General features: G+C 35.0%; 1 protein-coding gene and 1 pseudogene across 1 annotated transcript in view; both read right to left on the minus strand.

Annotated features, from left to right (window-relative positions):
- PPM1E (protein phosphatase, Mg2+/Mn2+ dependent 1E) overlaps nt 1-17,625 on the minus strand; it is a 186,132-nt gene that overhangs the window by 50,972 nt on the left and 117,535 nt on the right. The window lies entirely within an intron of this gene.
- Nucleotides 6,593-7,006, minus strand: LOC123620420 (annotated as a pseudogene).

Consider the following 17,625-nt stretch of genomic DNA (forward strand, 5'->3'; position numbering starts at 1 on the left):
GCCTTTTTCTCAATTTTCCCACGTCCCTTACTATGTTTTTCAGAAATGTCTATTCTCCTTTTGCATTTCCAATGTGCCCTTTATTTCATTGACAATTTTATTTTTCTCTTCTACTTATTTCCTGAACTCTATTACCTAAGGCTTTTTCTTCTGCACCAAATCTTCCTTAACCTATGTCTGCTTTGTGTTCTAGTTTTATCAAAGCATTTACAAGATTAAGTTTTTCTATTATTTAAGGCAATATATTTTATTATAAGTTTCATCAGCTCTGTTTTTCACCATTCATCAGTTTTCAATTGCCATTTATTTTTATTTTTGTGGTGTTCTTTTCAACTGTTCTATAATAATCTCCTTATACAAATTCCCTGCTGATTTCTTTATAATAATTAGTCATCTATTCTTCCTGGACCAGCTATTTGTAAGAGGTTCATGTGAAGAAGTGGCAAGACTGTGTTTCAGGCTAGGAAGAATTCTCCTTAGTTCACAATGAAGTTCCTTAGGACCCATGGTTGTCTGAGGGAGTTATTTTATTCTTAACTTCTCCCCAGCCAACAAATAATTGGCAACTAGAAAGCTGCTCATAATACAGGGTCTCTTTCCCACAACACCTTTTTAAAAATATGGTATATTTCTAATTCTTCACTCAGCTCCTCCTCTCCACCTTCTCCTCGGTGCCCAGCTAGGTATTAAGAAGCTCCTGCTGACAGCCTCTGAACGGTTCCAAAATTGCTGATTTTTGCCCCTCAGAGCACACCAACTTCTTTGGAGAATAAATTCTATTGGCTTTTACTGAGATCTGCAGATGTAGGAATTCTACCTCATCATTTCCTCAAACCCATTTGGCCTTTGTTGCATTTGGCACCCCTTACTCAATTTCATGATATGGTGTTACAGATATTTCCTACTCTTATTGCAGATGATATTTACATTTTTCTTTCTTCCTCCAATTTTTTTTCTGGTGATTTCTGAGAGAAGCAGACAATATCATTGTCATTATACCATTTAAAATCTGTAATGAGCCCATACTTCTTAGTAGAGATTGAACTGCTTTTCAGAGAGATAGCGATAATTACTCTTCTAATATAGAGACTTGCATTAAATATTTTGATTCTTTAGTACAGTAAACAAGATAAAATGATACTTTCTTGAAGGAGTGCATATTTAGTGAGTTGAATCAAATACATTCAACTATGAAGCATAATAAATTAGGGAAGGAAGTGATTCCAGAAGGAAGACTGATATGTGAGTAATCAGTAATCCTATACTCTAATTCTATGCTATTTAATTTATACTATGACCTTGAAAGTGTTATTTTGTCCTCTAATTCTCTGTAAACCTGAAATCTCTAATTGTTGTTTAACTTTTAATGGAATTTAGAGATCCTAATTAAATGTAAATTTATAACAATTGAGTACTAAAGAGAATTAATATCAAATCAATCACAATTTATGAAGTATTTATAATTACCTTCCATTCTCCTTTCTGCCCTCTAAATTATTGCAATAAGCCTAAGGAAGACTAAAGCTGGCCAAAGTCTGTAGCAAATTATAGATTTTTTTCTTTCTAGTCTGAATAACATATGTGCAAAAAAACAACTGCATTCACCAAAATTTAAATAAATCACTGAGGAGGAAAAGTGTGATTTTATTTTCCTACTTCATTTTAATCACACATGATTATACCGAAATTCCAACAAATAGCCTTTCAGATACTTGATTCTTATAAATTATGATAGAACCTCAAGTACAGTCTCAAAACAGAGGTAGTAGGCAGAATTTCTGATGTTGAAAATAATGACAATGTATCCCATTTTTTAGACTTTCCAAAGCTAACAGAATTTTAAATGATGAGTCGAGGTTAAACAAGTTAACTTCCCAATGATGTATATAAAACAAAATAACATGATAACATAAAGAAACCCAGTAGTGTTCATATTAGTTCTTTGAAAACTTATATCTAGCCAGAAACATAATAAGCAAGTGACAACTTTCAGAAGTTATTGCTTACTTTGTTTCTCTTCATGGAGTAAATAAGGAAGGAATTGCTTTTGAGGTTATGAAATGCTTTTTTCCCTTCTCAGTATTCTATTATAAAAATGTTCAAATGTACAGAAAAACTAAAATATTACAGAGAATATTCATATACCCATCTATTAGATTGTGCCATTATTATTTTGCTATCTTATCCATCGATTGATCTATCAATACATCCTATTTTTCATGTATATTAAAGCAACCTAGAGATATCAATATATTTCTCCCTAAATATGAATATCATTAATCAGAATTCAATATTTGTTTATAAGTTTTAGTAAAATTTATATACAATATAATGTACAAATCTTATATGTGTATTCACTGAATTTTGATATATGCATATACTTACTGACTCAAATCCCTACCAAGATATAGGACATCATGATTACTCCAGAAAATTCCCTCAGGCTCCTTTCTAGTCAATCCTCACCCCCAGTTTCCCACTGTTCTCATTTTTTTCCACCATAGGTTAGTTGTGTCTCTTCCTGAACTTCATATAAATGGACTCATATAGCATGTATTCTTTCATGTTTGGCTCCTTTCAATCAGCAAAATATTTTTGAGACTCACCCATGTTATTGCATATCAACAGTCAATTCATTTTTATTACTCAGTAGTTTTCCATTTTATTAATATACTACAGTTTATTTTCCTATTGATGGACATGCAAGCTTTATTTAGTATTTGGCTATAATGAATGAAACTGCTATAAACATTCCTGTGTGAGTCATTTTGTAGACATGTTTTCATTTCTCTTAGGTAAACACCCAGAAGTAGAATTTCTGGTTCACAAGGCAGGTGTATGTTTAGTTTTATAAGAAACTACCAGACCTCAAAGTTACCATTTTTACATGCAAATTGATAATGTACAGCATTCTGATTGTTCCACATCTTTGCCAGTATTTGGTGTTGTCAGTCTCTTTATTTTTATTTTTTTAGAGACTTACTCTGTCACCCAGGTCTTGTCTTACTCTGTCACCCAGGCTGGAGTGCAGTGGCATGATCACAGCTCACTGCAGCCGCAAACTCCTGGGCTCAAGCAATCCTGGGCGACTGAGTAGACCCTGTTTCAAAAAATAAAATAAAAAAATAAAAGAAAGAAGAAATTTGGACATAAACAGATAAAGAGTGAAAACCATGTGAAGACACAGGGAGAAAATGGCCATCTACAAACCAAGGAGAAAGACCTCAGAAGAAACCAACTCTGCCAACACCTTGATCCGGGACTTCCAGCCTCTAGAACTCTGAGAAAAAAAATTTGTGTTGTTTAAGCCACCAAGTCTATAGTACTTTGTAACAGTAGCCCTAACAAACTAATATGGCATCATGGTAATGGTATAGGGTACTTTCATATTAAAATCTGGTATTTATCAAGGTTTTTTTCCTTTTAGTTCCAGATTAATTTCTTTAGGGTCCTGGCCTTAGCTAATTTTAATGGCAGCTCTAGCAGGAAAGCAATATAAAAATAGGAACCATCCTGTCTAGAAAAGTACTGACCTAAGATTCAAAAGAATGAGTCTTCTAATCATACTGTATTTCAATTCATTCATCTATGAAGTATGAAATTATACTACCTTCACCATTCCTGTCCATTATCTACATATCCATGTTCCATACTTTTAATCTTAGCTGTGTACCATCAAACTATAAAATGATTCTTTAAAGTATAACCTTGATAAAATAGATATGTAAGAGACTTCTAAAGATAGAGATAAAAGTATCACTCAAAGTTAAACCAAGAATTAAATGAATTTATTTGAGATAACACTGTTATTAGTAACAAAGGCAGCTGATGTATCTATTTTGAGAAACTGGTAACAGTGAAGGAAACTGCAATCCAAACACTCCAGCAAAAGAGGCCATTATTTTTTTGTAAAAGTATCTGCAAAGGGCCAAAACACTAAAAATGTTTTATCACTTGCTAGTTTAAGTCAGTAATACATCTCTATAGTATAAAAATGAAAATATTTGAAAATAAAGCTATTTATTATAAATTCATATGTTCTGATAAATCTCGGTCAGGTTTAAAAAACTAAATTGTGAGTTAAAAAGAATACACAAAGTCTCTAATTCAATGTTAGTCAACATTTTTTAATCAAGTTTATTTTTCATGTTATAATAAGTTGTTTTTAAGTGCACAATTATGTTATATGAGTTTATAACATTTACATATTGTAGTCAATTCAGTTAGAAAAATGAGGTTATTTGAATTAACATAAATATATTGAATCTGAATTTATAGATATTGTTGCAGTTTTATATCAGCTGTGGCATCTAGTTTTTTTTCTTTATTTTTTGTTATGTTGTTGTACTGAAGACAATCCAATTTCCACAAACGCCATAGAAACAGTAATGGTTTTTTAAAAATCAGCTTCTCCCAAAATCTCAAACTACTCCTCAATTAAATAGAAATGGCAAGGTTTATTAGGAGATAAACACACACATATCAAACAATCTGTCAGCACAGCACAATTAATTGGTTATAGTCCCTAGGGTATTATGTTATTTGACTATGCTTCTTTATTATAACATACACACACATGCACACACACATTTTAAATTATCCAAACAATACGCACATAGTTAAAAACCAAAAATATGAAAGGACTTATAATGAAAAGCAACAGTGCCTCTCTTCCTCTTTCAGTTCTATTCACCAGAGACAACCCATACTTTGCATTTAGATCAACATAAACCACTTTAACATTAGTATGTAATTCCCAGTTGGACGAGCGGGGGAAAGAGGAAGAGTATAGAGAAAGTGATACTCTCATACACTGTTGATGAGAATGTAAATTAATGAAATCATTTTAAAGAAAAATTTGGTATATGCAATATTTTAAAAATATACATATCTTTTAATGTAGCATTAGAAATTTATCCTAATTATATAGCTGTAAAAGTATTCCAAGAAATATATGTAAAGATGTTGGCCAGCCACAATGGCTCACACCTATAATCCTAGCACTCTGGGAGGCCGAGGTGGGAGAATTGCTTGAGATTAGGATTTCTAGGTCAGCCTGAGCAAGAGTGAGATCCCATTTCTATTAAAAATAGAAAAAATTAGCCAGGCATGGTGGGGGGCACCTATAGTCCCAGCTACTCCGGAGGCTGAGGCAGGAGGATCGCTTGAGCTCAGGAGTTTGAGGCTGAAGTGAGCTATGATCACACTACTGCACTCCAGCCTGGGTGACACAGCAAGATCCTGTCTCACAAAAAAAAAAAAAAGAGAGAGAGAGAAAGAGAGAGAGAGAGAAAGAAAGAAGCAAGTCACAAAACAGTATCAGCATTTGAAAAAGGGGATGATTTAGATGGTGACATATATACATACTTCTAAAAAAATTGACAGCACTTACTTTTGGGGATGTAGGAATGAAAAGTTGGAGGCACTTTATACTTTTCATTTTTCTGTATTACTTGAATTTTTAATTGTGATATTACATTATTTTGTGTATAAATAAATAAATGGCATGAACAGGGTCTGACAGTTTTTATTATATGAGCTACTTATTTATTCATTTTATTTGCACTATCATCAGTATCTGAAAAAGGTGATCATTTTTCTCCATCTTGAAATATTTTGTTTCACTTTTAGGTCACCACTTTTGCTGGTTTCTCTTCTTCTTCCTGACCTCTAGAAATGGTAGTGCCCAGGGTTTAGTCCTTGACTTCTTCTCTATCTATACCCATTTAGTAGATTTCATCATGTCTCATGGCTTTATGTATTAACTATATGCTGATGCCCCCCAACTGTATATTTCTGGTACAAACCTCTCACCTGAACCCCAGGCGGCTATTCTTGGATATCTTGGATATCCATTGCCTACTCTTGGATATCTAATGTGCATTTCAAACTTATTAACATGTCCCAAAATAAACTCCTGATTCCCAACCTCTTTTTGGCCAAACTTTTTCTCCTACAAACTTCCATATTTCTGTAAATAATTCCTTCCATTTTTCAATTTGCTTGGTCCAAAAACCCTAGAGTCATTTTTTATTCCTCTCTTTATCTCACACCCTAAATCTGATGCATCAACAAATCTTCTTGGTTTTATCTTCAAAATCTGACTGCTTGTTACCACTTCCATAGATACCTCCCTGGCCTAAACCATCATTATGCTTCAACTGAATTAACATCATTAACCACTACTAGTCTCCCCATGTCCCCCCACCCCATAGTTTATCCTGTCCACAAGAGCCAGAGATGTCCTTAAAAAATGTAAGTTTGTACCAATGTTAATTTCTTAGTTTTGATAAATGTACCATAATCACGTATCACCTGGGAGTAGGGACATACAGGAACTCTCTCTCTTTTCAACTCTGCTGTAAATCTAAAATTATTTCAAAATTGAAAGTGTTTTTCTTGTTTTGGGGAGGGTAGGAGGCTTTATTCTTTTGGTAGATCCTCTCAGTCATTATAGATATTGCTGCACTGCTAATAAAAAATATATGCTTCTCTGTAAAGCATTAAAAAAAGTTCCAAGGATAAGATGGCTAAGGTCTCAGCTCAAGGATCTCCAAATATATTCTTATCCATTCCCTGACCACTCTGTGTGTTATTTCTTGGTTGTTTTTCAGGTCGATGCCATTCTCTGTTTGTGAGCTTCTATGGTGCAAGATTTTTTGTACGGTCGAATTTCTTCAGAGCCAAATCATCCTGGGAATCACATGTTCCACTGGCGCTCTAAATGCAGCTGGACATCTTTCACCTCCACGGTGCTGGACTTGTCATGCCGAGCAAGCTGGCAGGCTGCTGTCACCACACTCTTGATAAAATCATCAGCAATCTGCAGCAGCATCTCCTGCACATCTTCATCCAACTGCTCATTAGGATCCACTTCTCTTACTAAGTCCTATAATTTCTTCTTGGTCAATACCTTCTTAGGTCAATACCTAAGACGACCTCCTGTCCCAGGAGTGGCTGGTATCTTTACCACTGTAGTGCTATTTGCCATGGAGCCTTGTGGAGGGGTGCTGGGTGGTTCCAGTTTTATGGATGACAAATTGGAGAGGTTGATCAGGGCAGAGGGCCACACTGGTTCATAATCTGCTGAGCTTTGGACTTCAACTCATAAGAGCTTATCAAGATCCTGTTTCTTTTTGGAACTGTGAGGACCAAGGCCAATCAAAGGCAACAGCATATATCTCCCCATGATATGTGGAGACTGCCCCAGTGAAGCGTTTGTCTCAGCAGCCATCTGACTGCATGGCCCTCCCCGAGTGCTTCCCAAAATTGAACGTTTAAAATTAGGCAAGTCATGTCATTGACTGTTTAAAACCTCAGTGCCAAGAAGCACAGAGAAGGCACACAATAAATATTTATTGGATGAATGGATGAAAGCTGAAGGTTATCTATTCAAGACCTCTCTCCTCACCATCCACAGGATGTGAAAAAATAAAAAAAGAAAGACATCTCAAGTTCAATGATTATATATTTCCCTACATTGCCTCTTTCCATCTATCAATTGCTGTTCTTCTGCTAGGTTTAGTACATGTTTCTAAATGTCACATTCCTCTCATGATTTTCTTTCTTCTGTCTCACACAATGACTATTCCTACCCATTATCTTCTGAGAGCCATAAACCTTCAGGCATTTCTTTGCTTTCAAATTTAAACTTAAATTATCTTTTGATAGCACTCTGAATCAAACCACTGTGAACATTATGAATCTGAAGGCTATAACTCTACTTCCATTTATGGTTCAGTATAGAATACTTGGAGTTTTAAACATATCAACATCCCAGGTTTTTTAGATAAAATTTTAGGCCTCATAATTGTAGCTCATAAAAATAATCTCTTCTCTATATTTTATCTAGATTCAGATTTGAGGTTCAAGAAGCAAAGATTATGGATAGATACACATGTTTAAAAGTATCTGAATAAATGTTTCTTATTCAGTTTTTTAGAAGCCTGCATTTTCAAAGCATATATTGTTTAAAAAGCTATTTGGGGGAATTTATGGTAGGTAAAAAGTACCCTACTAAAGATCACATGTTAAACATTATAAATCAGAATGAGAGTATAGCATTAAATCTAGCCTTATATGAAAGAGGATTTTCATCTTTGATTTGATACAAATTCCAGTAATCTAAGTAATCTCTACCTGATGAAGGAATATGTCCTTAGAAATTCTACTGGTTAAATAATTCAGTTTCTGAAGGAACTATTTTTAAATAAGCCTTAAATATACACCAAACCTCCAATACAGTTGGCAGCTTCAGAAAAGCTTAATTACCCTTTTATTCTTTTAACCATCCAAATAAACCAATCCAGTGACTACCATAGTACTTATTACCTGCTGTGAGCACAGTCAAATGGATTTCCCACTGTTAAATTCAGAAAATAAACGAGAAGAAGAAGAAAAAAACAACAACACACAAAAATAAATAAATAAAAGGAATGGAAAAAAAAAAAAGAACTCTGACGGGCAAAGTAACAAAATACAGCAACCACAGACAAAATGAAAATCCCAGCCTGGCTTCCAATACTGAGAAAGATCTGAGAAAGTATTTTTAGAAACTTTATGGAAAATATCTAGGAAAATGCTTTCATTCATAGTGGTAAAATAAAATTCAACTAAGAATAGAGTAATTTACTGTGATTTTCTTTAAACGCTACTCCATAGGAAACCAGAGAATAAAATTATAGTTTGCCTTTGAAAAGATCTGATAGGGTCAGTAAATGAAAAATGAAAAAACTGAAAAAAAAAAAGAAAAAATGATGGATTTAAACTTTTTTTATGGAGAAGAACCACAACAGTACACTGTATGTGTTATTCTCATAATGAGAAGAAGAAATGGTTGGCAGTAGATAATATAGCAGGGTTCAAAATCATTTTACTTTCCAGCTTTTGCTTCCCTTCTGAATTCACCACAAAATTTGTTCTGTGCTGCTTAAGTTAAACTAAGAGTGGCGGCATCAAGCTGAGTAAATCTGATTGCAGAGCTATTGTCTATTGCAAAATGGATTTCAGGAAGATGTCTCCCTAATGGAAATGCTGAATTATAACCTTAACCACAGCAACATATCTGGGCATTGCGTTAGGAAAACCCGTCACAGAGTAAATGGAGTAGAAGAAATGGGAAAATGTATACCATATAAAAAAGTGCTATAATATTCTACCTAGGGAAACAAACATAAATAGATAATAAACAACAGCAATAATTATAATAGTAGTAAATTCTAAACTTCACCAGAAGAAAAACTCAATACGTTAGGTGTACCTTTTAATTTCCAACGAATATAGACAGCTCTTATAGTTACTGAGAGAATCTGTTAACTGGTTTACTACTGGTATATAATAATCTCACATATTTGTATAGTCCTTTACGTTTACAAAGGGTTTTCACATATATTATCTCCGTTAGCCCATACCAAACCCTGTGAGATAGTATAATGAGTACTAAAACAAAACCATAGAATTGGAAGGAACCACAAAAGTCATTTAGTCAATTTTCAATTTGCAGTTAGGAATTCCCTCTATAGTATCCCTAACATCTGGTTAAGTCAGCTTCTGTCATAATTTCTTTAGTGACAGGAAATCATAAGCAAAGGTTTATGGAGAATGAACAAGGCTTACCTGAGTATTTATTAAAATAGGATCAGGGAAACATGGCAATGGAAAATTCTACCTCTACCAGCTATTTTCTGTTTATTGAAAATTTATTATGTGCCAGACACTGTTTTTATGTACATGATCTCTTTTAACCTTTACAACAACCTGTAAGGAGCAGCTAAGAGCTGCTTAACAATTAGGAATATTTTGCTTGAAACTATTTTTTTCCCAAATTATTTAATGACCTTTAAATTTTATTTAAATAGAGAACCTCTGAAAATGCATGTTGAATAGAAGGCATAGCTAAAGATAAGGTATGAATATGATTATTCCCATTTTATAGATGAGAAAATTCAGTTAAGCGAATTAGCCCTAGTTATATTTAGGAAGTAATGGGGTGGGACCTAGAACACAGATCTTCAGTTTACTAATCCAATAATTAATTCCATTCCACATTGCAAAGTAAGCAAGCTACAATGTATTTTAATAGAGATAAACACGTAAAAATCTCTTAAATTTGCAACAAAAATAAAACTATTTATTTTTTGGCTATAATAATAGAGCTTAATACAGCTAACTGTAAGATGAATGAGAGTTATCAAGATGTAAGATTTAGGGCTTTTACAAATTAACAATCTATTGACCATATGTGATTCAATATATTTTTTGGTCATTGCAACCAGTGATATGGTATACTTGTAGATTACTACAAAAACAGGCACAAACAGCCAAAGCCTGCCTCTTCCCCCTCTCTTTCTCTCTCTGTCCCCTACGCTCCATAAGAATACTACAAAATGACGACAACAATCTTTGGTACTAAGTAATAAATAATTGCAGAAGATAATGAGAAATGTCAAAAATTTAGATTTAATTTTGCCACAGATTATGTGTGCTTTTTATTGAGTTTAGTCTATGGAAAATGATAAAGCGGGCAAAGCTTTCTCTAAGATCAGGTCTTGTTCATGTATTATCTCTATATCAAAATTTGTTCCTTGATCGCTTGGTTAAGGTAGTGTTTGCCAGCTTTCTTCATATTTTTTTTTTCTTGGAAGTGAGTAAGCCCACACTCAAGGCTGGAAATGGGGGTTAATTCTACCCTTGGGAGAAGAACATTTTACCTCTGTGGTATTCTTCCCAAAAGCCCATAACCCAAGTTTAGGCTTTTGGAAAACATTATCAGATAAACCTAAATTGCAAAACATTCTATGAAACATCCAGCCAGAGCTCCTTAAGACTATTAAGCTCATAGGAAACAAGGGAAGACTAAGCAACTGTCATAGACCAAAAAAGAATAGGAAATATGATGATTAAAAGCAATGTAGGCTGGGCACGGTAGCTCACACCTGTAATCCTAGCACTCTGGAAGGCCGAGGCCAGCGGATCGTTTGAGCTCAGGAGTTCGAGACCAGCCTGAGCAAGAGTGAGACCCCGTCTCTACTAAAAAAAATAGAAATCAGTTAGCTGGACTAAAAATATATAGAAAAAATTAGGCGGGCATGGTGGTGCATGCCAATAGTCCCAGCTACTTGGGAGGCTGAGGCAGGAAGATCATTTGAGCCCAGGAGTTTGAGGTTGCTGTGAGCTAGGCTGACATCACGGCACTCAAGCCCGGGCAACAGAGACTCTGTCTCAAAAAATATAAATAAATAAAAATAAAGCAATGTAGTATGCCAGATTGGATCCTACAACAGAAAAAGGACACTGGTAAAAAAAAACTGATGGGAAAAAATTTCATTAATAGTAATGAACCAGTACTGGTCAGTTTCTTAGTTTTGTCAAATGTACCACAATAATGTAAGATGTTAACACCAGGGGGTATGTAAGAGGTAGATGGCAATATTATCTTAGCAGCTTTCCTGTAAAACTAAAATTATCCAAAACTAAGTTTATTTTTTAAAAACTCTGCTCAAGGCTAGAGGCTTATAAACTCATTCATCACCTTGCTGACTATAAAACACAGGAAAACAAAACTGTTTTTCCTAACTTAACATATTACTTCTGACACCAGATATGTGGGTTTTTTTTTCCCCACACATCAAGCAATTCTCCAGCAGACACCAACTGGATGCCCTATAATTCAATCAGTTCTGACACTATCTACCTGGAGATATTGTCAGATCCCACAGGTTAAATGAGGGCTCAGTCCCACAAGACTGTCCCCACCTCAGATGCCAGCTGCAAATCCCAGGTTGTGAACTATACTTCTGATCAACTCGATATAAATTGGGGGTTCTCATGACCCCCTCCTTGGGTTTGCTAGAGCAGCTTACAAAACTCAAACACTTTACTTACTATTGCTAATTTATTACAAAGGATATTTTAAAGGATACAAATGAACATCCAGATGAAGAGAAACAAAGGGTGAGGTTTGGAATGGTCCCAAGCACAGGAGCTTCTGTCCCTGTGGAGTTAGGGTGCACTACCCTTCCCAGCACAAGGAAGTGTTCTTGTTCGCCAACCCAGAAGCTCTCTGAACTCCATCCTTTTCCGGGTTTTTATAGAGGCTGCATTATATAGGCCCGATTGATTAAATCATTGGCCATTGGTGATCTATTAAACCTTCAGCCCCTCCCTCCTCCCCATGAAACTGAAAGTTCCAACACTGTGATCCTGTGGTTGGTTCCTCTGGCAACCAGATAGGCCATCCTGAAGTTATCTAGAAACTACCAGTCAACAGTCATCTCTTTAGCATACAAAGAAACACTTATCACCTTGGAGATTCTAAGAGTTTTAGAGCTGTGTGTCAGAGATGGGGACAAAGGCCAAATGTATTATTTTTTGTTATAAATCATAATATCACACTAATCATCTCCTACAATTCTACTCTTTCCTCAATCCATTCCAGTCACACTAGCCTCCTTGTTATTCCTCAGATATACTAATTATGCACTTACTTTAGGCCCTTTGCATTTTACATTATTTCCTCTGCCTGGAATGAATTTTCTTCAGATATTTATATGGTTCATACCCTCACTTCCTTCAAGTCTCTGCTCAAATATAACATTAGAGAGGATTTTCTTACCTACTTTCTTCAAAAAATACCTTCTTATTATCTTTATCATTACTGATTTGTGAATGATTGTCTCCCTCTTATCCCTCCACAGGGACTCAGTTTTGTTCACTGCTTTACCTTCAACACCTAGAATAGCACCTAGTATATAGTAGGCACTCAGTAAGCATTTGTTGAATGAACAGATGACTTTATATTAAAAGCAGATAAAAGAAAAATCCTCTAAGGATATCTGCATTTTAACAAGAACAAAACCTTAAACCAAAGGAATAAAATTCTAGTGTTGCAATGACAGATATCATTATTAACCAGTAAAGGTATTTAAAAATGCAGCAGAACAGCCTTCAAACCCACTCCATTCTCTACTAAGATCCTCACTATCCTGTAGTACACAAAAAGGTGGTTAGATATTATTCCCTATTCCTGTGTTTCAATGAAAACAGGAAAGAAATGTTTAGGGAATTATCTTAAAAATAGAGGGAAGACTTCCAGTTTTAGTTCCACTTGTAAGAAGCTTGGAAGGGGCCACTCCATCCTAACAAGTAAAAAACTGAACAAACTGAAAAATCAACAACTCTTCTTAGATCCTTAAGAGAAGTAGGGTCACAGGTGCTCCTAAAATTAGAGAGAAAGGTAAGTGTATACAGAGAATCACAACATACCCAAGCAGAGAATCCACAGGAAGCAATGCAGGGATAGAAAAACCTGAACTGTAATTGACAAACTGCTGTAGGCTACCTACGGAAAAATCTGAGAGTTAAAAACTCTAGGATGACCCAGTCAGAAGGGAGCCCATACTTTTATGAGATTTACCTCCAGAGCTCTCCCAGGTCCTTACAGCAAATATCAGAGAAAAACCCCCGCATGCATCTGGCAAGAGGAGAGGAAAAGGAACCATGTTGAAATATGGCAGAACACTCTGCTCTTAACAAGGCCCGTCTTCAGGAGAAACTAGAGTCTAACCTACTGGGGTTTATCAGAGCCTGAATGACTTGGGGGAAGGGAAATATCCAACGCCAGCCCCCTCTAGCATGCCTGTGCTACCTAAGGGGAAAGAATAAACAAAACAAAATCTGAGAAACGTGTGAAGTTCATAGCCCAGAGGTGTAGGCTCACGAATTATAGGACTATAGGATGTTTCCCGTCCCTCCACACCTTACGACCACATTATTAAATGCCTATTTTTAAAATTTTTATTTTCTAAATTTATTTTTATTTGTATATATTCATGGGGTACAAGTACAATTTTGCTACATTGATATATTGCATTGTGTTGATAGTTTAGGCACATATTTGATTAATTGTACTGCTTCTTGTTTGAGATATAATAAACTACACTTTTGATTAGAAATTGGACATTTCATATTTAAAGACCTAATACACTCACAATACCTGTGAAGTGGTATAGTGCTATTTGAAAGTGGGTTTGGATTAGTTGTTAACTGTATACTATATACTTCAAACTCTAGAGCAACCACTAAAAAAGCAAGGAAAAAAAAGATGTATGACTTAAATGCTAAAAAAGAAAAAACAGAATCATAAAATACTCAATTAAAACCACAAAATGCAGAAATAGAGAAGGCAAAAACAGGAACATAGAACAAGGGCAACAAATAGAAAACAGTAACAAATATGATAGATATTAATCTAACTATATCAATAACTTTGATGGTTAATGGTCTAAAAACACCAATTAAATGACAGAAATTGTCAGAGTGAATCAAAAACCGAGATGCAACCATATGTTGTCTATAAGAAATCCACTTTACAGCTGGGCACGGTGGCTCATGCCTATAATCCTGGCACTTTGGGAGGCCAAGGCAGAAGGATTGCTTTAGGCCATGAGCCTGAGCAAGAGTGAGACCCTGTCTCTACAAAAAATAGAAAAATTAGCCAGGTGTGGTGGTATGTTCCTGTAGTCCCAGCTACTCAGAAGGCTGAGGCAGGAGGACCCCTTGAGCCTAGGAGTTTGAGGTTGCAGTGAACTATGATGACATCACCACACTCTAGCCTAGGTAACAGAGCAAGACCTTGTCTCAAAAAAAAAAAAAAATCCACTTTAAATATAAAGACACATATAAATTAAAAGAAAATGATGGAGAAAGATATACTGTGCTAACACTAATCAAAAGAAGGCAGAAATAGCTATATTAATTTCAGACAGAGTAGACTTCAAAGCAAGGAAAATTATCAAGGCTAAAGAGGCACATTATGTAATAATAAAGGGGTCAATTCTCCATGAAGGCATAATAATCCTTAATATGTATGTGCCTAACAACAAAATATGTGAGGCAAAATCTGGTAGAATGTCAAGGAAAAATAGATGAACACGCCATTATATTTGGAGACATCAACACCCCTCTATCAGAAAAGGACAAAATGCAGCAGGCAGAAAATCAGTAATGACATAGTTGAACTCAATAGCACCATCAGTCAACTAGATATAACTGACATCTACAGACTACTTCATCCAAGAGCAGAATCATATTCTTTTAATCTCACATGGAACATTCACCAAGACAGACTACATTCTGGGCCATAAAATATACATTAACAAATTTAAATGAATAGAAATCATACAATATCTACTCTCAGAACCCAGTAGAATTAAACTAGAAATCAATAAGAGAAAGATAACTGGAAAATCCTAAAATATGTGAAGATTAAACAACATACTTCTAAATAACACATGGGTCAAAGAAGAAATCTCAAGAGAAATTTAAAAATATTTTGAACTAAATGAAAAAGAAAGCACAATTTGTTAAAATTTGTGGGATACAACAAAAGTAATGCTTAAAGGGAAATTGATAACATTAAATGCACATATTAGAAAAGAAGCATTAGTCTGTTTTGTGCTGCAGTAAAGGAATGCCTAAAGCTGGGTAATTTACAAAGAAAAGAGGTTTATTTGGTTCACAGTTCTGCAGAATGTACGAGAAGCATCATGCCAGCATCTGCTTCTGGTGAGGGCTTCAGGGAGCTTCCAATCAAGGTTAAAGGCAAAGGGCAAGCAGGTGATCACATGGTGGGAGAAGGGTCTTCTAACAACCAGCTCTCTCATAAACTAATAAAATGAGAACTCATTCATCACAGAGAAGGCACCAAGCCATTAATGAGGGATCCATTCTCATGACCCAAATACCTCCAACTAGGCCCCACCTCCAACACTGGGGATCAAATTTCAACATGATATTTGGAGGTACCAAACATCTAAACCACATCAAGAAGAAAAATCTAAAAACAACCATCTTAGCTTCTAATTAGAAAACTAGAAAAAGAAGAGCAACTTAAAACCAAGATGGGCAGAAGAACAGAAACAACAAAAATTAGAGCAGAAATCAATGAAATTGAAAACAAGAAATCAGTAGAGAAAAATCAATGGATCTAAAAGCTGGTTCTTTGAAAAGATCAATAAAATCAATAAGTCTCTATCTAGGCTAACTAAAAAAAAAGAGAGAGAGAGAGAACACAAATTACTAATGTCAGAAATGAAGGAAAGGACATCACTACAGATCCTATGGACATGAAAAGGATAATAAAAGGAATATACAACAATTCTATGCCTCCAAATTTGATAACCTAGATGACATGGATCAATTCCTCGAAAGACACGATCTGCCAAAATTCACACAAGAAGAAATTAACAATCCAAATAGGTCAAGATCTAATAAAGAAATTGAATCAATAATTAATAATCTTCCACAATATAAAGGATCAGGCCCAGATGGGTTCACTGGGGAATTATACCAAATACTTAAGGAATAAATTACACCAATTCTCTATAATCTCTTTCAGAAGATAGAAGCAGAGAGAATACTCCCTAACTTATTCTATGGGACCACCATCACTCTAATACCAAAACCAGATAAACATATTACAAGAAAACTACAGACCAATATCTCTCATGAACATAGATGCAAAAATCTTCAACAAAATGTTAACAAATCAATATCCAACAAGTATAAATTGTACATAATTAAATAAATAAAAGAATTATATATTATGACCAAGTGGGATTTATCCCAGGTATGCAAGACCAGTTCAACATTCAAAAATCAATTAATGGGCCAGGTACAGTGGTTCATGTCTGTAATCCTAGCACTGTCTGAGGCCAAGGCAGGAGAATTGCTTGAGGCCAGGAGTTTGAGACCAGCCTGAGCAACATAGTGAGATCCTCTTTCTTTAAAAAGTAGAAAAATTGGCTGGGTGTGGTGGCACACACCTTTAGTCCCAGCTACTTGGGAGGCTGAGGCAGGACGACTGCTGGAGCCCAGGGGTTTGAGGTTGCAGTGAGGTATGACGACGCCACAGCACTCTGGCCTGGGCAATGGTGTGAGACCCTATCTCAATAAAAAAAAAAAATGAATGTAATGCCTTATACCAACAGTCTAAAAAGAAAAATCACATGATCATATCCATAGATGCACAAAAAGCATTTGACATAAGTCAACACCCATTCATGATAAAAAAAAAACCTTTCAGTTAACTAGAAATAGAGGAGGTCTTCCTCAACTTGACAAAGACTATCTACCAAAAACCTACAGCTAAGATCATACTTAATGGTGAGAAAGTAGAAGCTTTCTAACTAAGTTCAGGAGCAAAGTAAGGATGTCCCCTCTCACCACTCCTTTTCAACATCATACTTAAAGTTCTAGCTAATGCAATAAGATAAGAAAAAGAAATAAAATGTATACCAATTGGGAAGAAAGAAATAAAACTCTATATTCATATATGATATGACTGTGTAGAAAATCTGAAAGAATCAACAAAAAACTCCTGGAGCTAACACACAATCATAGCAAGGTTGCAGGAGACAAGGTTAATATACAAAAACCAATCACTTTCCTATATACTGGAAATGAACAAATGGAAATTGAAATAAAAAATACAATACCATTTATATCAGCACCCCCCGAATTAAACATTTAGGTAAAAATATAGTAAAATATGTAAAAGATCTATATGAGGAAAACTACAAAACTCTGCTGAAAGAAATAAAACAAGAACTAAAAAAATGGAGAGAT

This window comes from Lemur catta, chromosome 15, assembly GCF_020740605.2.
Source record: "Lemur catta isolate mLemCat1 chromosome 15, mLemCat1.pri, whole genome shotgun sequence".
NCBI lineage: Eukaryota > Metazoa > Chordata > Mammalia > Primates > Lemuridae > Lemur > Lemur catta.